At 45.8% G+C, this 10,934-nt stretch overlaps 1 protein-coding gene across 1 annotated transcript in view; it reads left to right on the forward strand.

The window, feature by feature from the left end:
* LOC135058295 (pancreatic triacylglycerol lipase-like) overlaps positions 1-10,426 on the forward strand; it is a 58,560-nt gene extending 48,134 nt beyond the window's left edge. The window contains exon 9 of the mRNA XM_063963820.1: positions 10,340-10,426. The gene's annotated coding sequence lies outside the window, so the exon portion shown is untranslated. The remainder of the gene's footprint in view (positions 1-10,339) is intronic.
* Positions 10,427-10,934: the final 508 nt, after the last annotated feature.

The following is a 10,934-nucleotide window of genomic DNA, read 5'->3' on the forward strand; positions in this document are numbered from 1 at the left end:
TTCCTGCAGTGGAGTTTCAACCAGGGCGTTTCCTCCTTTTTCTGCAAGCAGGTGTGGATGTGGGCCTACGCCTGTGCTCCATAAAGGTCCAGATTTTGGCCTTGTCCATTTTCTTCCAGAAACAATTGGCTGCCCTGCCTGAGGTTCAGACATTCTTGAAAGGGGTTCTGCACATCCAACCGCCCTTTGTGCCTCCTACGGCTCCTTGGGATCTTAACTTGGTGCTGCAGTTCCTGCAATCAGATTGGTTTAAACCTTTACAGGAGGTAGATGTAAAGTTTCTTACGTGGAAGGCTGTCACACTGTTGGCTTTGGCGTCAGCAAGATGTGTATCAGAGTTGGGGGCATTGTCTCACAAGAGCCCCTACTTAATTTTACATGAAGATGGAGCTGTACTCAGAACGCGTCAGCAGTTTCTTCCTAAGGTTGTATCAGCATTTCATATCAACCAACCTATTGTGGTGCCAGTGGCTACTGACACCTCAGCTACTTCACAGTCCTTGGATGTTGTGAGGGCTTTGAAGGTATATGTGCAGAGGACAGCTCGTCATAGGAAATCGGACGCGCTGTTTGTGCTTTATGATCCCAACAAGATTGGGTGTCCTGCTTCTAAGCTGACAATTGCTCGCTGGATCAGGCTAACTATCCAACATGCTTATTCCACGGCAGGATTGCTGCTTCCAAGATCTGTACAGGCCCACTCTACTCGTTCAGTGGGATCAGGGCCAGTTCAGGGGCTTTTTGCGCCCCGGGCGGCAATAGGGGTGTGGCTTCATACAGGGGGCGTGGCCAGTTACGCCCCCTGTACAGTAGTAGCGCCGCTGAAATGATGTGCGGTGCGTGATGACGTCATCACGCACCGCACAGCAAAGGTCCTCTCCACGAAGGGAAACTAGACGCTACTCGTCTAGTTCCCTTCGTGGAGAGGACCTTTGCTGTGCGGTGCGCGATGACGTCAACGCGCACCGCACATCATTACAGTAAAGGTCCTCTCCACGAAGGGAAACTAGACGCGTAGCGTCTAGTTTCCCTTCACAGCGGGCAGCGGCAGAGGACAGAGCGGGCAGCAGGGGGCACAGCAGCAGCAGATCTTCCCATGGTGCGGTGCCCTCCGGATGGCGCTGGCGCCCTCCGGAAGGCGGTGCCCCGGGCAAAAGTCCTGCTTGCCCGTGGCAAGATCCGCTACTGAGTGGGATCTTCCTGGGCGGCTGCCCGGGGTGTCTCTGCTCTACAGCTTTGCCGAGCGGCTACTTGGTCTGGTTCGAACACTAAATTCTAAATTCTATAAGTTCGATACTTTGGCCTCTGAGGACCTCAAGTTTGGTCAATCAGTTCTGCAGGAACCTCAGCACTCTCCCTCCCGTTCTGGGAGCTTTGGTACATCCCCATGGTACTAATGTGGAACCCAGTATCCTCTAGGACGTAAGAGAAAATAGGATTTTGGATACCTACCGGTAAATCCTTTTCTCACAGTCCGTAGAGGATACTGGGCGCCCGCCCAGTGCTTCGTGTTTCCTGCTTTGTTACTTGGTTAAGTATTTGGTTCAGCTGTTGCAGTTCATGTTACAGTTTGGTTAGCATGGCTTTCCTTTTGTTGTGTGTGTGTGCTGGTTCGAATCTCACCACTGTCTGTGTATGTCCTTCTCTCGAAGTTTGTCCGTCTCATCGGGCACAGTTTCTAGACTGAGCTGGTAGGAGGGGCGTAGAGCAAGGAGCCAGCCCACACTATTAAACACTTAAAGTGTTCATAGCTCCTAGTGGACCCGTCTATACCCCATGGTACTAATGTGGACCCCAGTATCCTCTACGGACTATGAGAAACGGATTTATTGGGAAATAACCAAAATCCTATTATATATATTATATATATATATATATATATATATATATATTAGAGATGAGCGCCGGAAATTTTTCGGGTTTTGTGTTTTGGTTTTGGGTTCGGTTCCGCGGCCGTGTTTTGGGTTCGACCGCGTTTTGGCAAAACCTCACCGAATTTTTTTTGTCGGATTCGGGTGTGTTTTGGATTCGGGTGTTTTTTTAAAAAAACCCTAAAAAACAGCTTAAATCATTGAATTTGGGGGTAATTTTGATCCCAAAGTATTATTAACCTCAAAAAACATAATTTACACTCATTTTCAGCCTATTCTGAACACATCACACCTCACAATATTATTTTTAGTCCTAAAATTTGCACCGAGGTCGCTGTGTGAGTAAGATAAGCGACCCTAGTGGCCGACACAAACACCGGGCCCATCTAGGAGTGGCACTGCAGTGTCACGCAGGATGGCCCTTCCAAAAAACCCTCCCCAAACAGCACATGACGCAAAGAAAAAAAGAGGCGCAATGAGGTAGCTGACTGTGTGAGTAAGATTAGCGACCCTAGTGGCCGACACAAACACCGGGCACATCTAGGAGTGGCACTGCAGTGTCACGCAGGATGTCCCTTCCAAAAAACCCTCCCCAAACAGCACATGACGCAAAGAAAAAAAGAGGCGCAATGAGGTAGCTGTGTGAGTAAGATTAGCGACCCTAGTGGCCGACACAAACACCGGGCCCATCTAGGAGTGGCACTGCAGTGTCACGCAGGATGTCCCTTCCAAAAAACCCTCCCCAATCAGCACATGATGCAAAGAAAAAGAAAAGAAAAAAGAGGTGCAAGATGGAATTATCCTTGGGCCCTCCCACCCACCCTTATGTTGTATAAACAAAACAGGACATGCACACTTTAACCAACCCATCATTTCAGTGACAGGGTCTGCCACACGACTGTGACTGATATGACGGGTTGGTTTGGACCCCCCCCAAAAAAGAAGCAATTAATCTCTCCTTGCACAAACTGGCTCTACAGAGGCAAGATGTCCACCTCATCTTCACCCTCCGATATATCACCGTGTACATCCCCCTCCTCACAGATTATCAATTCGTCCCCACTGGAATCCACCATCTCAGCTCCCTGTGTACTTTGTGGAGGCAATTGCTGCTGGTCAATGTCTCCGCGGAGGAATTGATTATAATTCATTTTAATGAACATCATCTTCTCCACATTTTCTGGATGTAACCTCGTACGCCGATTGCTGACAAGGTGAGCGGCGGCACTAAACACTCTTTCGGAGTACACACTTGTGGGAGGGCAACTTAGGTAGAATAAAGCCAGTTTGTGCAAGGGCCTCCAAATTGCCTCTTTTTCCTGCCAGTATAAGTACGGACTGTCTGACGTGCCTACTTGGATGCGGTCACTCATATAATCCTCCACCATTCTTTCAATGGGGGGAGAATCATATGCAGTGACAGTAGACGACATGTCCGTAATCGTTGTCAGGTCCTTCAGTCCGGACCAGATGTCAGCATCAGCAGTCGCTCCAGACTGCCCTGCATCACCGCCAGCGGGTGGGCTCGGAATTCTGAGCCTTTTCCTTGCACCCCCAGTTGCGGGAGAATGTGAAGGAGGAGATGTTGACAGGTCGCGTTCCGCTTGACTTGACAATTTTGTCACCAGCAGGTCTTTCAACCCCAGCAGACCTGTGTCTGCCGGAAAGAGAGATCCAAGGTAGGCTTTAAATCTAGGATCGAGCACGGTGGCCAAAATGTAGTGCTCTGATTTCAACAGATTGACCACCCGTGAATCCTTGTTAAGCGAATTAAGGGCTGCATCCACAAGTCCCACATGCCTAGCGGAATCGCTCCGTGTTAGCTCCTTCTTCAATGCCTCCAGCTTCTTCTGCAAAAGCCTGATGAGGGGAATGACCTGACTCAGGCTGGCAGTGTCTGAACTGACTTCACGTGTGGCAAGTTCAAAGGGCATCAGAACCTTGCACAACGTTGAAATCATTCTCCACTGCACTTGAGACAGGTGCATTCCATCTCCTATATCGTGCTCAATTGTATAGGCTTGAATGGCCTTTTGCTGCTCCTCCAACCTCTGAAGCATATAGAGGGTTGAATTCCACCTCGTTACCACTTCTTGCTTCAGATGATGGCAGGGCAGGTTCAGTAGTTTTTGGTGGTGCTCCAGTCTTCTGTACGTGGTGCCTGTATGCCGAAAGTGTCCCGCAATTTTTCTGGCCACCGACAGCATCTCTTGCACGCCCCTGTCGTTTTTTAAAAAATTCTGCACCACCAAATTCAAGGTATGTGCAAAACATGGGACGTGCTGGAATTTGCCCATATTTAATGCACACACAATATTGCTGGCGTTGTCCGATGCCACAAATCCACAGGAGAGTCCAATTGGGGTAAGCCATTCCGCGATGATCTTCCTCAGTTGCCGTAAGAGGTTTTCAGCTGTGTGCGTATTCTGGAAAGCGGTGATACAAAGCGTAGCCTGCCTAGGAAAGAGTTGGCGTTTGCGAGATGCTGCTACTGGTGCCGCCGCTGCTGTTCTTGCGGCGGGAGTCCATACATCTACCCAGTGAGCTGTCACAGTCATATAGTCCTGACCCTGCCCTGCTCCACTTGTCCACATGTCCGTGGTTAAGTGGACATTGGGTACAACTGCATTTTTTAGGACACTGGTGAGTCTTTTTCTGACGTCCGTGTACATTCTCGGTATCGCCTGCCTAGAGAAGTGGAACCTAGATGGTATTTGGTAACGGGGGCACACTGCCTCAATAAATTGTCTAGTTCCCTGTGAACTAACGGCGGATACCGGACGCACGTCTAACACCAACATAGTTGTCAAGGACTCAGTTATCCGCTTTGCAGTAGGATGACTGCTGTGATATTTCATCTTCCTCGCAAAGGACTGTTGAACAGTCAATTGCTTACTGGAAGTAGTACAAGTGGGCTTACGACTTCCCCTCTGGGATGACCATCGACTCCCAGCGGCAACAACAGCAGCGCCAGCAGCAGTAGGCGTTACACGCAAGGATGCATCGGAGGAATCCCAGGCAGGAAAGGACTCGTCAGACTTGCCAGTGACATGGCCTGCAGGACTATTGGCATTCCTGGGGAAGGAGGAAATTGACACTGAGGGAGTTGGTGGGGTGGTTTGCGTGAGCTTGGTTACAAGAGGAAGGGATTTACTGGTCAGTGGACTGCTTCCGCTGTCACCCAAAGTTTTTGAACTTGTCACTGACTTATTATGAATGCGCTGCAGGTGACGTATAAGGGAGGATGTTCCGAGGTGGTTAACGTCCTTACCCCTACTTATTACAGCTTGACAAAGGGAACACACGGCTTGACACCTGTTGTCCGCATTTCTGGTGAAATACCTCCACACCGAAGAGCTGATTTTTTTGGTATTTTCACCTGGCATGTCAACGGCCATATTCCTCCCACGGACAACAGGTGTCTCCCCGGGTGCCTGACTTAAACAAACCACCTCACCATCAGAATCCTCCTGGTCAATTTCCTCCCCAGCGCCAGCAACACCCATATCCTCCTCATCCTGGTGTACTTCAACACTGACATCTTCAATCTGACTATCAGGAACTGGACTGCGGGTGCTCCTTCCAGCACTTGCAGGGGGCATGCAAATAGTGGAAGGCGCATGCTCTTCACGTCCAGTGTTGGGAAGGTCAGGCATCGCAAACGACACAATTGGACTCTCCTTGTGGATTTGGGATTTCAAAGAACGCACAGTTCTTTGCGGTGCTTTTGCCAGCTTGAGTCTTTTCAGTTTTCTAGCGAGAGGCTGAGTGCTTCCATCCTCATGTGAAGCTGAACCACTAGCCATGAACATAGGCCAGGGCCTCAGCCGTTCCTTGCCACTCCGTGTGGTAAATGGCATATTGGCAAGTTTACGCTTCTCCTCCGACAATTTTATTTTAGGTTTTGGAGTCCTTTTTTTTCTGATATTTGGTGTTTTGGATTTGACATGCTCTGTACTATGACATTGGGCATCGGCCTTGGCAGACGACGTTGCTGGCATTTCATCGTCTCGGCCATGACTAGTGGCAGCAGCTTCAGCACGAGGTGGAAGTGGATCTTGATCTTTCCCTAATTTTGGAACCTCAACTTTTTTGTTCTCCATATTTTATAGGCAGAACTAAAAGGCACCTCAGGTAAACAATGGAGATGGATGGATTGGATACTAGTATACAATTATGGACGGACTGCCACGGTTAGGTGGTATAAAAAAACCACGGTTAGGTGGTATATATTATAATAATAATACAATTATGGATGGACGGACTGCCTGCCGACTGCCGACACAGAGGTAGCCACAGCCGTGAACTACCGCACTGTACACTGGTTGATAAAGAGATAGTAGTATACTCGTAACAACTAGTATGACACTATGACGACGGTATAAAGAATGAAAAAAAAACCACGGTTAGGTGGTATATATTATAATAATAATACAATTATGGATGGACGGACTGCCTGCCGACTGCCGACACAGAGGTAGCCACAGCCGTGAACTACCGCACTGTACACTGGTTGATAAAGAGATAGTAGTATACTCGTAACAACTAGTATGACACTATGACGACGGTATAAAGAATGAAAAAAAAACCACGGTAGGTGGTATATATTATAATAATAATACAATTATGGATGGACGGACTGCCTGCCGACTGCCGACACAGAGGTAGCCACAGCCGTGAACTACCGCACTGTACACTGGTTGATAAAGAGATAGTAGTATACTCGTAACAACTAGTATGACACTATGACGACGGTATAAAGAATGAAAAAAAAACCACGGTTAGGTGGTATATATTATAATAATAATACAATTATGGATGGACGGACTGCCTGCCGACTGCCGACACAGAGGTAGCCACAGCCGTGAACTACCGCACTGTACACTGGTTGATAAAGAGATAGTAGTATACTCGTAACAACTAGTATGACACTATGACGGTATAAAGAATGAAAAAAAAACCACGGTTAGGTGGTATATATTATAATAATAATACAATTATGGATGGACGGACTGCCTGCCGACTGCCGACACAGAGGTAGCCACAGCCGTGAACTACCGCACTGTACACTGGTTGATAAAGAGATAGTAGTATACTCGTAACAATTAGGATGACACTATGACGGTATAAAGAATGAAAAAAAAACCACGGTTAGGTGGTAGGTATATAATAATAAATAATACAATTCTGGTCGGACGGACTGCCTGCCGTGTGCCGACACAGAGGTAGCCACAGCCGTGAACTACCGCACTGTACACTGGTTGATAAAGAGATAGTAGTATACTCGTAACAATTAGGATGACACTATGACGGTATAAAGAATGAAAAAAAAACCACGGTTAGGTGGTAGGTATATAATAATAAATAATACAATTCTGGTCGGACGGACTGCCTGCCGTGTGCCGACACAGAGGTAGCCACAGCCGTGAACTACCGCACTGTACACTGGTTGATAAAGAGATAGTAGTATACTCGTAACAATTAGGATGACACTATGACGGTATAAAGAATGAAAAAAAAACCACGGTTAGGTGGTAGGTATATAATAATAAATAATACAATTCTGGTCGGACGGACTGCCTGCCGTGTGCCGACACAGAGGTAGCCACAGCCGTGAACTACCGCACTGTACACTGGTTGATAAAGAGATAGTAGTATACTCGTAACAATTAGGATGACACTATGACGGTATAAAGAATGAAAAAAAAACCACGGTTAGGTGGTAGGTATATAATAATAAATAATACAATTCTGGTCGGACGGACTGCCTGCCGTGTGCCGACACAGAGGTAGCCACAGCCGTGAACTACCGCACTGTACACTGGTTGATAAAGAGATAGTAGTATACTCGTAACAATTAGGATGACACTATGACGGTATAAAGAATGAAAAAAAAACCACGGTTAGGTGGTAGGTATATAATAATAAATAATACAATTCTGGTCGGACGGACTGCCTGCCGTGTGCCGACACAGAGGTAGCCACAGCCGTGAACTACCGCACTGTACACTGGTTGATAAAGAGATAGTAGTATACTCGTAACAATTAGGATGACACTATGACGGTATAAAGAATGAAAAAAAAACCACGGTTAGGTGGTAGGTATATAATAATAAATAATACAATTCTGGTCGGACGGACTGCCTGCCGTGTGCCGACACAGAGGTAGCCACAGCCGTGAACTACCGCACTGTACACTGGTTGATAAAGAGATAGTAGTATACTCGTAACAATTAGGATGACACTATGACGGTATAAAGAATGAAAAAAAAACCACGGTTAGGTGGTAGGTATATAATAATAAATAATACAATTCTGGTCGGACGGACTGCCTGCCGTGTGCCGACACAGAGGTAGCCACAGCCGTGAACTACCGCACTGTACACTGGTTGATAAAGAGATAGTAGTATACTCGTAACAATTAGGATGACACTATGACGGTATAAAGAATGAAAAAAAAACCACGGTTAGGTGGTAGGTATATAATAATAAATAATACAATTCTGGTCGGACGGACTGCCTGCCGTGTGCCGACACAGAGGTAGCCACAGCCGTGAACTACCGCACTGTACACTGGTTGATAAAGAGATAGTAGTATACTCGTAACAATTAGGATGACACTATGACGGTATAAAGAATGAAAAAAAAACCACGGTTAGGTGGTAGGTATATAATAATAAATAATACAATTCTGGTCGGACGGACTGCCTGCCGTGTGCCGACACAGAGGTAGCCACAGCCGTGAACTACCGCACTGTACACTGGTTGATAAAGAGATAGTAGTATACTCGTAACAATTAGGATGACACTATGACGGTATAAAGAATGAAAAAAAAACCACGGTTAGGTGGTAGGTATATAATAATAAATAATACAATTCTGGTCGGACGGACTGCCTGCCGTGTGCCGACACAGAGGTAGCCACAGCCGTGAACTACCGCACTGTACACTGGTTGATAAAGAGATAGTAGTATACTCGTAACAATTAGGATGACACTATGACGGTATAAAGAATGAAAAAAAAACCACGGTTAGGTGGTAGGTATATAATAATAAATAATACAATTCTGGTCGGACGGACTGCCTGCCGTGTGCCGACACAGAGGTAGCCACAGCCGTGAACTACCGCACTGTACTGTGTCTGCTGCTAATATAGACTGGTTGATATTTAAAGAGATATTAGTAGTATACAACAATACTATACTGGTGGTCAGGCACTGGTCACCACTCCTGCAGCAAAAGTGTGCACTGTTAATTAATATAATTGTACTCCTGGCTCCTGCTAACAACCTGCAGTGCTCCCCAGTCTCCCCCACAATTAATTATAAGCTTTTAATTTATACATTGATGACTGTGCAGCACACTGGGCTGAGCTGAGTGCACACAGACTGAGTCACACTGTGTGACTGACTGTGCTGTGTATCGTTTTTTTTTTCAGGCAGAGAACGGATATAGCAGAGAGAAGTGAACGGATATATTATATTAAATAAAAGTTAACTAGCAACTGCACTGGTCACTGACTGTGGTAAACTAACTCTGTCTGCGACTCTGCACAATCTCTCTCTATCTAATCTATCTATCTCTATTCTAATGGAGAGGACGCCAGACACGTCCTCTCCCTATCAATCTCAATGCACGAGTGAAAATGGCGGCGACGCGCGGCTCCTTATATAGAATCCGAGTCTCGCGATAGAATCCGAGCCTCGCGAGAATCCGACAGCGTCATGATGACGTTCGGGCGCGCTCGGGTTAACCGAGCAAGGCGGGAAGATCCGAGTCGCTCGGACCCGTGGAAAAAAAAGTGAAGTTCGTGCGGGTTCGGATTCAAAGAAACCGAACCCGCTCATCTCTAATATATATATATAGTTTGGTCATTTTGGTTTTTAGCACAAAAAGCATTGTAGATCATTTTTATTTGATATTTTGATTCTGCCGGAATATGCTCACAGTATTTTTGTACATTTAAATGGACATTAGGATTTGAATGGCAACCATCATCACAATACAGTCTATGTAATATTCTTTTATTAATAATGTCCAATTAAATTGTTAAGGGGTCATAATAAAGGGGTAAGAGTCCTGCTGCCTGTTCCCCCAGGTACTGAGTAAAACCCTGACACACCTTTATTAGCCTCTACAGGTGCAAGTACTAATTAGCCTTGTCTCAGGCTGAAGACCCGAAATGGTCCAAATGGATGGAGCCCGTCTTCACTCTCCATCCATAACCCCAGGAACCCTTAACTGGCTTTTAGCACGATGTGTATAACGTACTGTACATAATATCTGTATACATTTTTAATTCTGATGTTCTCACCTTAGTAGATGTGCGTATTATACGTAATAATGATCCCCACTGTACACAGAGATTAGAAGTTACCTGGGCTTTGTGTAGCGTATATAACAGGTCACTCAGTACAGAGTGCAGTATTCCATATAATATTAATGACTTTTAATACATTTATTTTCAGATACAGTAACATTCCCAGAAGACGTTTACAGCCACCAACCAATAGCTAATACCAGCGAGGCAATCTATGAAGAATATATCTGCTGCATAAATAAAACTGTAATAAATCTTTGTTTCTGTTTGTACAGAATGTTTCTCCATTTGGGATTTCTCACCCACGTGCTGAGCCTATTTCACACTGTTTAGTCCAAAACATTTCCAACATCAGGTTTTTTTTAAAGTGTATTTATTAAATAATAATAATAATAATAATAATAATAATAATAATTTTATTTATATAGCGCTCTTTCTCCAACAGGACTCAAGGCGCTTTACAGACATCAAAAACAATGCACATGATACAGAGGATTTGAGTAATACAACAATTGATAAGCAACAGACATAAAAGAAAACCTTAAGCCCACAGAAAGCATAACGCAGGATTGGTGCAGGCATTTTGGGTAATAACTTCCAAGGGTTGTGTATTCCACCCTCACAAGGTACCAGGTGCAGCAGCCATCTTAGGCGCTCGGCGTAGGATTACCCAGGGTGGGATAGTCCACCCCTAGAAGTGATGACACAAAATGGGGGTGATTTCAGAGTCCTACAGTTCAGAG

Source organism: Pseudophryne corroboree, chromosome 3, assembly GCF_028390025.1.
Source record: "Pseudophryne corroboree isolate aPseCor3 chromosome 3, aPseCor3.hap2, whole genome shotgun sequence".
NCBI classification, from domain to species: Eukaryota; Metazoa; Chordata; class Amphibia; order Anura; family Myobatrachidae; genus Pseudophryne; species Pseudophryne corroboree.